Source organism: Mus caroli, unplaced genomic scaffold (genome assembly GCF_978045245.1).
Source record: "Mus caroli unplaced genomic scaffold, Mus_caroli_1 scaffold_8, whole genome shotgun sequence".
Lineage (NCBI taxonomy): Eukaryota > Metazoa > Chordata > Mammalia > Rodentia > Muridae > Mus > Mus caroli.
The window spans coordinates 133,405,808-133,420,036 of NW_028227263.1; the positions used below are offsets into that span (position 1 = coordinate 133,405,808).

General features: G+C 40.5%; 2 pseudogenes; both read right to left on the bottom strand.

Annotated features, from left to right (window-relative positions):
* Positions 1–3,551: 3,551 nt before the first annotated feature.
* Positions 3,552–4,051, bottom strand: LOC147003596 (RNA-binding protein EWS pseudogene; annotated as a pseudogene).
* A 3,895-nt stretch (positions 4,052–7,946) lies between these two features.
* LOC147003597 (zinc finger and SCAN domain containing protein 4C-like) lies at positions 7,947–11,400 on the bottom strand (annotated as a pseudogene).
* Between the last annotated feature and the right edge of the window lie 2,829 nt (positions 11,401–14,229).

Sequence of the window (14,229 nt, forward strand, 5' to 3'; positions counted from 1 at the left end):
TAGTAAATGGCCAAGTAACATCTAAACAATATAATGAGACATCACCCCAGGTTGTAGAGTGTTTGGTAGCTCTAGAAGTCCTTGAAACTTTTCCGGGACCGCTCAATATTGTATCTGACTCTTCATATGTGGTCAATGCAGTTAATATGCTTGAAGTTGCTGGCTTAATTAGACCCTCTAGCAAGCTTGCTCACATTTTTCAGCAAATTCAGTCAGCCTTGTTACATAGAAGACATCTTGTGTATATTACTCATGTTAGGGCTCATTCTGGCCTTCCTGGCCCCATGTCTCATGGAAATGACTTGGCAGACAAAGCTACTAGAATCGTGGCTGCTGCTCTGTCCTCGCAGTCAGAGGCTGCAAGGGAGTTTCATAAACGCTTCCACGTGACGGCTGAAACATTACACCGCCGTTTCACTTTAACTAGGAAAGAAGCTCGTGACATTGTCACCCAATGTCAAAACTGTTGTCAATTTCTGCCTACTCCTCATGTAGGGGTAAACCCCCGAGGCATCAGACCATTACAGGTCTGGCAAATGGATGTCACTCATATTTCCTCCTTTGGAAGAAATCAATATTTACATGTTTCCATTGACACCTGCTCTGGTGTTATGTTTGCTACACCTTTAACAGGTGAGAAAGCCTCTCATGTTATACAGCACTGTTTAGAAGCATGGAGTGCTTGGGGCAAGCCCACAATTCTTAAAACTGATAATGGGCCAGCATATACCTCTACTAAATTTCAGCAATTTTGTCGTCAAATGGATGTCACTCACTTGACTGGCCTCCCTTATAATCCTAAAGGACAAGGCATTGTGGAACGTGCACACCGTACACTTAAGTCTTATCTTATAAAACAAAAAGGGGGAGTTGATGAGACTCTGCCCTCAGTGCCAAGAGTAGCTGTATCTATGGCACTCTTTACACTTAATTTTTTGAATCTTGATGAACAAGGTCACTCTGCAGCTGATTGACATAGCTCAGACCCTGATAGACCAAAAGAAATGGTCAAATGGAAGGATGTCTTAACTGGTCTGTGGAAAGGCCCAGATCCTATTTTGATAAGATCCAGGGGAGCTGTTTGTGTTTTTCCACAGAGTGAAGACAACCCATTTTGGCTGCCGGAACGACTCACCCGCAAGATATTCATCAAGGATGGTGCAGAAGATGCAGACCTCCCGAGGACTGCTCCTGATCCTGACAATGCTGAACTTGTCTCAGGTTCCTAGTATGAGGGGCGAACAGAGATGGGCCATTCTCTCGACTTTCCCTAAACCAATGCCAGTTCGCCATAATGCTATAGTTTTTCCAAAATTCTTTACTACTAATAAAACATTAGATTTGCCATATCTACCCTATGATCCCACCAGAGCACCATTAGGGGAAAATCGCTCTTTATTAGAACAGGGTTCTTTATGTTTTCAAATTAATGGACCAGGAAAATGTATCAACCTCACAGCTCGAGCTTTGGGGAAGTTTAATGAGCACCGAGGAGGTTGGGTAAGCACAACCCAAGATACTTCCAATGCAGATATAACCTTTACAAATCGGACCTTTTGGCAGGAGGCAATTTGGGTTAATGGTACATTTCTACCACCTAACTTTTCAGACAAAGAACGTCCCCACCAACCAAAAATAGCCCCTCATTGTAGCTTGGAAGATGAAGGGCTGATACTGCCTTGGTCTGATTGTCAATCCTCCATCACTCGTTGGGCAGATCAGAGTAAAACCTTTTCCTTTTCTCCCAACATGATAGATGATCCAGAGAAGGAATTTGTTATGAAAGAGGGACTTTTCATACAGGACTTTAGAATGCATCCCTTTCACAAGTGGGTGCTTTGTGGAGTCAATGGCAGTTGTACAGAGCTCAATCCTTTGATCTTTATCCAGGGAGGAGCAGTTGGAAAGGCTTCTTTTACTGGCATCTCAAGATTTGCTCAGTATTGGGGAATACATGCTGCCTCCCAGGATTCTTATGGATATACTAATACCAGTGTAGAGATCACTGGGTTCAATAAAACTTTGGTAAACCAGATTAATTATCCATCTACCCCAGTCTGTGTTTACCCCCCTTTCTTGTTTATTCTTTCAAATGATTCATTTGAAGTCTGTTCCAATGATTCTTGTTGGATTTCTCAATGTTGGGACGTAACAAAGAACACCCGTGCCATGGTAGCATGGATCCCACGTTGGATCCCTGTTCCGGTGGAAACACCCTCCACCTTATCTCTGTTTCGACAAAAAAGAGATTTTGGAATTACTGCTGCCGTGATCATAGCAATTTCAGCCAGTGCAGCTGCTGCTACAGCTGCAGGGTATGCTATGACTAGTACGGTTCAATCAGGCACAAAATTAAATCAGCTTTCAGCAGATCTGGCTGATGCCATCACTGTCCAAACTTCTGCTAGTACCAAGTTAAAGGGAGGGCTGATGATATTGAATCAGCACCTTGACCTGGCAGAAGAACAGATAGGAGTTCTATACCAGATGGCCCAGTTGGGTTGTGAAAGAAAACTGGAAGCTCTGTGTATTACCAGTGTCCAATATGAAAATTTTACTTATGCAGCTAATCTGTCTAGACAGCTTTCCTTGTATCTTGCAGGAAATTGGTCTGAGGGATTCGATGAGACTCTTGAGGCCCTGAGGGTGGCAATTTTAAAGATCAACTCAATGCGAGTGGACCTGTCATTGACAGAGGGCCTCTCCTCCTGGATTTCATCTGCATTTTCTTATTTTAAGGAATGGGTGGGGGTGGGTTTATTTGGTGTTGCCACCTGCTGTGGACTTGTGTTCATGCTCTGGTTGGTTTGCAAGCTCAGAACCCAACAAACACGTGACAAGGTTGTGATAGCTCAAGCACTTGCTGCCATTGAGCAAGGCGCCTCCCCCGAAATCTGGCTATCTATGCTCAAAAATTAGTTGACATTGGTGGCTGGCCTCTTTTGTAGAGTTCGCCCTAGGTCATTTAGTAGTTACTGTCACATAGCACTGTGGTATCCAGGGAAGGGCAACTTTCCTCATGCACAGATCATCCTAAGACACGGGGCCCAGTGGCGATAGGGTTACCCTATGACAGGAAAGGCTGAGACATTGGAGGAACGACCTAAGACAGGAGCCACAGCGGATGGGCATAATTACACAGACCTAGTCCAGCCTCAATTTAATAAAATAAAAAGGGGGAGATGTGGAAAGCCATGCAGCGAGCAATCGCTGTGGAGAGCCGTGTGCGTGCCGCGAGCAATCACCATTATAAGATGGCGCTGGCCTCAGCTGTGACAAACTAGTAAACAAGCCTTGTGCGCAAGTGCGAGAGTGAACTCACTCCTAGTCACTGCCCATTCTCGGGGTGTAATAGTGGTGTGATGAGCGAGCAACGAATCAAGAGCTGTCACGCCACATCAGGTGCTGAAACGTCATGGCTGAGTGCTATATAAGGGACTCCATTTTCTGGGGTCGGGATCTTCCTGAGAAGTAAGCAATAAAGCTTTGCCGCAGAAGATTCCAGTTGTCCTGAGTGTGTTCTTGCCGGCGGGGACAAAAGCTGGGGATAGTCATCTGTATCCGAGGCTAGGCTGGTTATAATCCCCCTGTGTTAGATTGAGTTTGACTAGTCTAAGAGGGCTTGGTACCATTCTGTGGTCTTTTAGGTGGCATGGATTCTGGGTGCTGGCTACTAGCTGCTCATCATAAGCTCCGCAGGCAGCCTGGGTGACATATGCAGACTGAGCTGTGTAAAAGGCCTGTGTTTTGATGAGTGTAGAATTGTTGGTGTCATAAGCATCAGTGCCATATCCTTGTGCAGGCCGACCAAATGCCTGGGGGAAGTTGGAGTGGTATAACCAGTAGGCAGCTGTCCATAAGTTCCCTATGCAATCTGCCCTTAGGTGGCAGTGGGTATAGCAGACATCAGTAGGTGGTCTTTAGGTTCCCTGGCTTTGTGCCCATATGCCTTGGTGGTCTGTGCATATCTTTGAGTTGGCTGAGCTGGGTAGGCCCTGTAGCCCTGTTGGTTTGCAGGTTAGCTTTAGGCACTGTAATCTATGGAAGCCATTTTCTCTCCTTCTTCCCTGTTCTCTCAAAGTTGGTCGCCCTCTCATGTTCCCCAATGGTTGCAAATTATAAGACCAGAGGAAATATGTGTTCTATAGTTGTTATGACACACTGTTTGAGAAGCATACTTTACAGAAAGCCTTTCCCTACAGTTCAGGCCAGGAATCAATGGCAGTGATTCTCAAAGTCCCCATCAATAATGAAGGCCTTAATATTTTTCTAAATGGTCATAGCTGGAATGGACTTTTATTAAAAAACCATTTTATTCATTTACATTTCAAATGTTATCCCCTTTCCAGTTTACCCCTCCAGAAATGCCCATTCCATCCCCCCTCAGTCACCTCACCTTGCCTCTATGAGGTTACATCTTCACCCATTCAACCACTCCCACCTCATCCCTCCACATCTCCCTACTCTGGTGCATCAAGTGGCCTTCCCTTCCCAATGATGTCAAATAAGGCCATCCTCTGCTTCATATGTATATGGAGTCCTGGCTTCTTCCTTGTGTACTTCTCCTTTGGTGGTTTAATCCCTGGGAGCTCTGGGTGGTCTAGGTAGTTGATATTGTTCTTCTTATGGGGCTGCAAGCTCCTTCAGTACTTCCCCTAACTCTTCCATTAGTATTTTCAGGCTCATTCTGATGGTTGGCTGTGTCTGCATCTGTATTGGTCAGGTGCTGGTAGAACCTCTCAGGAGACAGCTATATCAGGCTCCTTTCATTAAGCACTTCTTGGCATCAGGAATAGTATGGCTGTTTGGTGTATGCAGGTGGGAAAAGGTCCCAAAGTGGGGTCGTCTCCGAATGGCCTTTCCTTCAGTCTCTGTGTTAATTTTTGGCCCTCTCTGACATGGATCACCCCGATCAAGTATGGGGTCCCTGGAATGTGGGTCCTTGAAGGCTGGGTGGGTAAGGATTCACCAGTGACAAACAGAAACAAACATAGCGGCAGTTTGAATCTGAGTCTATTTTGCAGCTCTCAAGCTAGGGTTTTTATACATTAAAAAATATATATATATATATTACAACTCTTAGAAGACATGTTCAGTGAAGCAATATGAAATACCATCATTATCATTTGGCACAATAAAGCACAGAAATCAAGCAAACATTACAACTCTGAAAAGATGTATTCTGTGAATCACAAATAGAACAGACATTATTACTATTTATAGAAATCATCCAAGTGTTACAACTCTGAAAGCATGGATTCAGTCATCCAAGGCTAGTGGCATATTTCCAAGAGCAGATTAGTATGTCTTTGGTCAATTATTTTTTTAACATCTAGTGCCTGACCCTTTTTTTTTTTTTTATAAATCTTCAACGTATAAATTTAAATTATTTTAATTCTTTTTATTTTAGTCTTTCTTAAGCATATACCAAAACCCACTTCTGATGATAAATGTGTAGCCATATGAAATTTTATTGTTGGGAAAGATTTATCTATCATAGTACAATTATATGTTTTGTAAATGATTTATAAAGAAAAGCGTTGGATTTCCTGGGGATAAGGTCATTTTAGTGACCCCATCTCAAGAGATGGTTTCTTACCTATCATTCTCCCTTAAAATCTTGGACTAGGCTACCAGGAGCATGTCATAAATAAGAGAAAGAATAAAAGGAAACAAAACAGATACATCGCCATGAGAACCATTCCATCCCCCCTCAGTCACCTCACCTTGCCTCTATGAGGTTACATCTTCACCCATTCAACCACTCCCACCTCATCCCTCCACATCTCCCTACTCTGGTGCATCAAGTGGCCTTCCCTTCCCAATGATGTCAAATAAGGCCATCCTCTGCTTCATATGTATATGGAGTCCTGGCTTCTTCCTTGTGTACTTCTCCTTTGGTGGTTTAATCCCTGGGAGCTCTGGGTGGTCTAGGTAGTTGATATTGTTCTTCTTATGGGGCTGCAAGCTCCTTCAGTACTTCCCCTAACTCTTCCATTAGTATTTTCAGGCTCATTCTGATGGTTGGCTGTGTCTGCATCTGTATTGGTCAGGTGCTGGTAGAACCTCTCAGGAGACAGCTATATCAGGCTCCTTTCATTAAGCACTTCTTGGCATCAGGAATAGTATGGCTGTTTGGTGTATGCAGGTGGGAAAAGGTCCCAAAGTGGGGTCGTCTCCGAATGGCCTTTCCTTCAGTCTCTGTGTTAATTTTTGGCCCTCTCTGACATGGATCACCCCGATCAAGTATGGGGTCCCTGGAATGTGGGTCCTTGAAGGCTGGGTGGGTAAGGATTCACCAGTGACAAACAGAAACAAACATAGCGGCAGTTTGAATCTGAGTCTATTTTGCAGCTCTCAAGCTAGGGTTTTTATACATTAAAAAATATATATATATATATTACAACTCTTAGAAGACATGTTCAGTGAAGCAATATGAAATACCATCATTATCATTTGGCACAATAAAGCACAAAAATCAAGCAAACATTACAACTCTGAAAAGATGTATTCTGTGAATCACAAATAGAACAGACATTATTACTATTTATAGAAATCATCCAAGTGTTACAACTCTGAAAGCATGGATTCAGTCATCCAAGGCTAGTGGCATATTTCCAAGAGCAGATTAGTATGTCTTTGGTCAATTATTTTTTTAACATCTAGTGCCTGACCCTTTTTTTTTTTTTTTTATAAATCTTCAACGTATAAATTTAAATTATTTTAATTCTTTTTATTTTAGTCTTTCTTAAGCATATACCAAAACCCACTTCTGATGATAAATGTGTAGCCATATGAAATTTTATTGTTGGGAAAGATTTATCTATCATAGTACAATTATATGTTTTGTAAATGATTTATAAAGAAAAGCGTTGGATTTCCTGGGGATAAGGTCATTTTAGTGACCCCATCTCAAGAGATGGTTTCTTACCTATCATTCTCCCTTAAAATCTTGGACTAGGCTACCAGGAGCATGTCATAAATAAGAGAAAGAATAAAAGGAAACAAAACAGATACATCGCCATGAGAACCATGGCTCAGTATGTTATTCTGGGCAAGAGTTCCACAACAGGTTGTAGAAGGCATCCTTCTGTTGAAGTTTTATTCTCAATCTGTGGAACTCATAACTATCTCTTTTGACTGTAGAGCTGTAGACAGAAGATGACTGGAAAAATAATAATAATAATAATAATACTTATTCCTATGACAAGAATAACTCAATGTAAACAACTAACCGGGATTAATGACCATAAACCAGAGCTAATAGACAGAGTCAAATCCTCTATGCTAATAGATTCAACATGTGCTTTGCTTACAGCAGAGATCTGGGCTTGTAATTGAGACATGTCATGAGTAATATCATCGTCTTTCCAAATTCTCAACAAATGAGTTTTAGTAAAATTCCAATTATGACTTTCATTGTAAGGTAATGGGGCCACACACATTACTGAAAGCTGGCATGGCACTTGGTAAAAAGCTAACTTTAATATTTTCCACTTCTTGTCCTAGTGTTAAAAATTACATCCTCCACAGCACCACTTTTTATTTCTAATATTTTATCTGTAACTCATTGTCTTGCAAGTGTTAAAGAGAATAAAAGTGGAGATCAGAAAATGTTTGGAAACTCTAGTGCCAGAAAGACAGGTGTATAAAGCTGCCAAACAGAAGGACACTGTCTAAAAGCAAGAAGCAACTCAAGAATTAACAGCAAAGTATTCTAATAACTTATGCTGTAGAACTATGGAAATACAGATTAAAAAATTATACACACATACATACACACACAAAAAATAAAAAACAAAACAAACAAAACATAAAAGTAGCAATCCACAAGCATGTTATATCATCATTGGGTAAGTGCAATTTAGTAGCAACATTCTTCTCGGTTTGAAGATGACATACTGAGGCTGAAGCCCTACCAGTCTCTGCTGAGGATGTTAGATAGTTCAGTCAGATCTGTGGCAATTCCTCAGGTGACGGTGGTAAGTGGATGATTGGCGAAAGCGACGGCTACATAGGGAACAGGCATAAGGCATTTCTCCTGTGTGAATCATCTCATGAGACTTCAGGTTGGTCTTGTGGCTGAAGGACTTTTCACATGTGCTGCACTTGAAAGGCTTTTCTGGCATGTGTATGATCTCATGGGTTCGGCGGTCAGAGACTCGTTTGAACATTTTCTGACAGGTGACACAAAGCAATTCACTCTTATTCAGGTGAGTTCTCTGGTGGGATGAAAGGCTCCTGGCATGTTTGAACATCCTAGAACATTCTTCACACTTGTATAGTTTGGCATCTCTAAGGACTCTCTTTGGATGACTTTCACATGGTAAGTTTGCCTCATGATTCTTACCAAGAAGGACAGGTTCAGAGATAGGCTGCTCTTGCCTAGACTACAACCCTGGTACCTCCCTAGGATCTTTTTCGGAAAAATATTCCCCAAGTGACTCTTGCAGGCATGTAGATATTCCTTGACTTGCTCTTGTAGAATCCTGAGGAACTCCATAAGGAATATCTCTCATCTCAGGCTCAGGATGATATATTCTCTTGTTAATGAAAAGGGAGTCTGTCTTGTTCTTGGGAATATTATCACTGCTATATACTTGAGTAGCAGCATTCCTGGAAGTGTTATAGCAATTGTTCTTGTCCTCAGAGATGTTTTTTCTAGATAAATCCATTGGTTGTTCCTCCATGGGGACATCTGTAGTAGTCAGAGCACTCAGGAAGTCTACATGATGACTGGAGTTGCCTTGACTTGCTCTTCTGGCACCATGAGGGAATTGACAAACAACATTCCCCTCTTCATGCTCAGGGTACTGTTCTTTCTGGATAATAAGAAGGGAATCCATTTCATTTCCACTACAGCTTTCATCAACATTTAATTCAGCAGCATTACAAGAGGTGTTGCCTTCATTTTCACTGTTTTCTTGTCCTTTGGAAAGAAGACAATCTATGAAAATGTACCCAAAATGGACCCCCTCAAAACATGAGTCTTTTATCCAGGTTACCAACTAACCTGTGGCCAAGAATCTATCTTGTGTGGTGTCTACTGGCATCTGAGCATTATCTGGTGTTGGCCTTGTTGCAGATTGCTGTTGTTTCAAAAGCTTCATGACTTCTTTTAATGGCATGTTTTCAGAAAAGAGGGCTTCTTGTCCTTGCATTGACACGTGGACCTGTAAAGAAAGACATGTTCTTCTTATGCATGAGCATGTGGATTGCAGACACCTAACCTCAACCTGCTAGCACAGGGAGACTGGAATATTGATTAGCTCATTTGTCTAGGCCTTAAGTCTACTGATCTTTCCTGGCACTCACAAATTCTCACTTCTAAAGTTACTATAGATAATGTGTTTTCAAATGTCGAGTCATTGTCCCTAGAGACACACAAAGTTGTGTTTCTGTGTGCTCTGCCAACCATAGTTTCTTTAACTGGTCAACACATTGAAGGAGAATAAGCCTTCCTTAAACTGGCTAGCCCATGTTTTCAGATTGTCTTAACTTTACCTGATTTTTTTTTTAATGTAGTGTCTCAAAGAAGCACAAGGCCTGCTCTCAAGAACATGACTGGATATTAAGTGAGCAGTGTACTTAGTATGAAATTTTAAACTTAAAATAAAACTCAAAGAGTATATGCAGTATAATTCTTAACTTACAAGGTGTGATCAAAAGATTTAATTTAGCTGGGCAGTGGTGGCTCGTGCCTTTAATCCCAGAATTTGGGAGAATGAAGAAACAGGATTTCGGAGTTTGAGGCCAGATTTATATACAGAGTGAATTTCAGGACAGCCAGGGCTACAGAGAGAAATCCTGTCTCAAAAAAACAAAACAAAACAAAAACAATACCTAAAAAAAACAAACCCAAAACCCAAAAACCATTTAACCTAACACGTGAGCAGCAGAGGGAGGGCAATTCCTCTGATTCCAAGGCCAAGGAGGACTACATAAAGAAACCATGCTGCAGCAGGGTGGTGGTGGCACACGCCATTAATCCTAGCATTTAGGAGGCAGAGGCAGGCTGATTTCTGAGTTTTAGGACAGCCTGGTCTACAAAGTGAGTTTCAGGACAGCCATGGCTATACAGAGAAACACTGTCTCAAAATACAAACAAACAAATAAACAAATACAAAGAAACCATGTTGCAAATCACAAATACAAGCAAGCAACCAGGAAATGAACCATACAACTAAACCAATAAAAATCTAAACAAAATATGTGAAATAGGAAACATTTTCAATTGGTATATAGGGATGTATGTATGGTGTGGTTGAATATTTTCAACTGCTTCACAATTTCTGTAAATAACAGAGAATTTTGCAAATCACGGCTTTGAGAAACATCCAACTTAATTAAATCTATATTAGGTCTATCCCAATTTGAATGTTTATACTGAAGCACCATTATGCATCACAGAAATTTTTATGGGTATGGTGCTGTTTTGTATACAGCACCAACCGTATTTCAATATCAGAACTTTATCATTCTGACACCTCAGTTTTCTAGACAGAGAATCAATGATATGTAATAGCCAGTTTGAGAATCCATCTAGTCAATTTAATCCCAAATTTTTGCCACATGCTTCCACGGATCACAGGCTAGCACTGTGAACCTTGTTTAGAAATGTTCATGGCAGGATCTAACATAGTCCTCATGAATACTCAGTAAACATCTCCATGAACGAACTGGGTCTCACACACAAGTTATCTCCTCTACATCCTTAAAATCCACCCCAGGACTTTCTCTACTACTAATTTCTCTCTACTAATATGTAAATACACTAGACTTAGTTGTGCATATCAAACCTAATTGATAGGCTCCTTTCTGCTACATTCATGGCAATTTGAGGCAATAATTTTTCTTCAGTATAAGTATTTTTGTTACAGAATATAATCTCATTTGTAAAATACAACATAGAAAGCAATCAAAGAAAAAAAAACAAAACAATACAAAACAATACAAAACCCCCTACTTTTCCCCAAACCCAAATAATTCTGCCTTTCCTTCCAACTAAGTCCCCGAGGAACTCACCATGACAGGAGGCTTCAAGCACTCATCAGTCAGACTCTCCATGAATCTCTCCATGTTTCTGCCACTGGATTTCCACTTCTCTGTCAAAGCAAACTTGTCCTTGCAGTGCCCAGTGAGGAGAAACTGCGAGAAGACCAGTTGAGAAATCATCTGCTTTTTAGTCTGCTTTTCTGGCTGCAACCACGAGTTGAACATCTTCCAGAGACTTTGCAGCTCCTGATTTGCCCAGCAGCCATTGTTACTTGGGGAAAAGTTTAGCTGAGCACTTGGTGAGTTAGAGATGTCTTCTGCCCACTGCACACCAGAACTATCAGTTGGAGTAAACTCTAAATTGTTGGTCTGAAGGTCTTTTGCTGGTGCCTGCTGTGAAGCCATTGTGGTGACAATGGTCCGAAAGACTCAAGTATAGCAGTTTAGTATCTGTTTTGTGACTTTAGGAAAATGCTAACAGTTGATGGATATACTCTAAAAGCTGTCAATTTTAAAAAGGAAGAAACAAATAATAATGTTAACAAAACAAACACAAAACAAAATGAGATTTGTGTCATAGATGGTTTTATGGGTTCCTGACAGTAAATGTTTCACTATAATTCTTTAAATGTGCTTGCATAGAATTGGAAATGGGCAAAACACCTGAAAAGAAGTAGAAAAAATATTGACTCAATAACCAGTGAGTCCTGTATCTAGGGTGAATAGATCTGTCATAAGATCTTAAGAACACAGCAATGTCATCTGTTCCCCCCTTGGAAAAGATGGGAGATATTTTGCTGTTCCTCAAATTTTAAGTTTCACCCTTCTGTCTCATTCGAAAGTACCAGAGAATGATACTTTCATAAGAAAATATTTAAAATGAATAACCAGGAATATTAAATTCACAGAGAAGCAAACAAATATCCACACACATACCTGGATGGTTACCAACTCAGAGTTTTCTTTAGAGTTTAGAAAAACCAACCTCTTGATCAGTAAAGCTTCCAAAAGGCAATATTGAACTACTGAGATCTACCCATAATTGTGGTGAAGATTCTCCCAAGTCCACAAATAAACACACACACACATAAATACACATATACTCACACATTCAAGACCACTAGGTAGGAAAATTTGCCTATTCCTCCACCTCACCTCTTTCTCCAGTGACTTCAAGGGTGATGCCAAGAAGCCCAGAGAGGCACTGTGTGTCCCTGCCTTGGCTCTGCTTCATCTGAGGTTCTATTAGGATTGTGTCCCTTTTATAGCGCCTGGCTTCCGTTAGTCAGTTACTGATGACGATTAAATTCACACGGTGATTCTATCATACCTCCTGTCCCTGGGCGGGGCAGATTACCATTTTATCCATAGTAGTCAAAGTAATAGAAGTTGAGTCGGGAGAGTCTCTAGTCCCAGCACTGCCTATTAAGCCCAGTGATCCAAGGTCAGTCTGACCTAGGGGAACAGATAATGCCAAAAGAGGGCATCAAATACAAGCAAGCAAACAAAATAGGGAAAGACATCTTTTCCTGTTGATTGAATCACGTAAGGAATCCTAACTCAGCCCTAGTTTTGCATCTCCAATGCAATGATTGACTCTTCTTTGGAAGAAGATCATCTCCTAATCAAGTGTTGTAAGTCACTGTAGTGAATGGAAATAGTACCACACTGAAGAGGAATTCCAAGATTAGCATTTACCTTCTATGACCTCTGAGCCTGGGTTCTCACAGAGTAGTCAATGGACACTTGTTAAAATTTCCTGGTTTCCAGAGAGATTGGATCCTAAGTGCTTCATTGAACTTTGTAGAATCCTTGATAGTGGAATCAGATAGGGCAGGAAGAATCCAGAAGGTGTCTGTAGCACAATATAGTAAAGATGGAGGCTGAAGGGAACTTATGTCTTTTGATAGAGAGGAACGTGCATTGCCTATTGTGAAAACATGGACATCATATGAGGACTATATACTAGGGAGAGATTAAAATGTGTGGCAAAATGTGGTGGTCTTTGTTGTTCTGTCTTGTTTTCTCTATCTTTCCATCTCTCTCTCATGTTTGTTTGTTTGTTTGTTTGTTTGTTGTTTTGTTTGTTTTTTACAAATGTCTATATGGTATCCTAGTCTGCTCACAATCTCACTAAGTTTTTCAGAATGATTTTGCACTACAATCATGTAACTTTTTACTCCTTGGTGCTGACATCTCACAGTGACCTCACATCTTCACAAATCCTTTTTGTTTTTCTGTCTCTGTTTTCTTTTATTTCATCTTGAGACAATTTATTCCTATGTATGCCTAGATATAATAGCCCTACTGTGTGGATCAGGTTGACCTGAAATTTACACATCCTTGCTATTAATTCCAGAGTGGTGGATTTAAAGGTGGTTGCCTTTGTGAATTGCTTTGTCCAATCATGCTAATTGATAGATTCAATTGTGACCCCTAAATTCACGTGTTGATGTTTTATCTTCAAACACTGAGATTGTGCTGAACTTCAGTCCAAAACATAGAACCTTACTTTCCCTTACCCCCAAATAGGCTGGAAAATCAGTGATTTACAACTTCTAAAATCTGAAGTCTTTTACATTCACAAAACCAAAAATTTTGAAAGCTTAAACCTGAAGCTGCCCTTCCCTTTATGGAAAAAAAAATGCCACATGACAAAGAAAGCACTACAAATTCTTCAAATAAATTAGCCATTTGTTACAACAATGATTTACTCACCATGTAAAAATGTATAATTAGTTTTAATTGCTCTTGATGATGTTCAGTATATTAAGGAATTAATGCAATACTAACCAGAAGAAACATTCACATGAAAGTGTTTTTTCCTGAAAACAGTAAACATTTTCCTGTTCTTCCTGCATGTGAATTTCAAAAGGCACAATTAAATTTAGCAATTAGACTACTTGAAGGAGGGTTAGTGGCTTTAATCCCTGCTACACACTTAATCCTAGATCAGAAAACAGATGCAGGTGTATCTCTATCAGTTTGAGGCAAGTCTGGATTTCAAATAGAGCTCAAACATAGCCAGGCTTGCATGAACAGAAGGTATAAAAAAAAAAAGTACAAAAGCATGAAGAAGAAAAAGAAGAAGAAGAAGGAGAAGGAGAAGGAGAAGGAGAAGGAGAAGGAGAAGGAGAAGGAGAAGGAGAAGAAGATAGAAGTAGTAAGGTTGCCCTGGAACCACGACTACTAGGAAGGTATAAGCCATGCTTTTAAGTCATTTTTTGTTGTTGC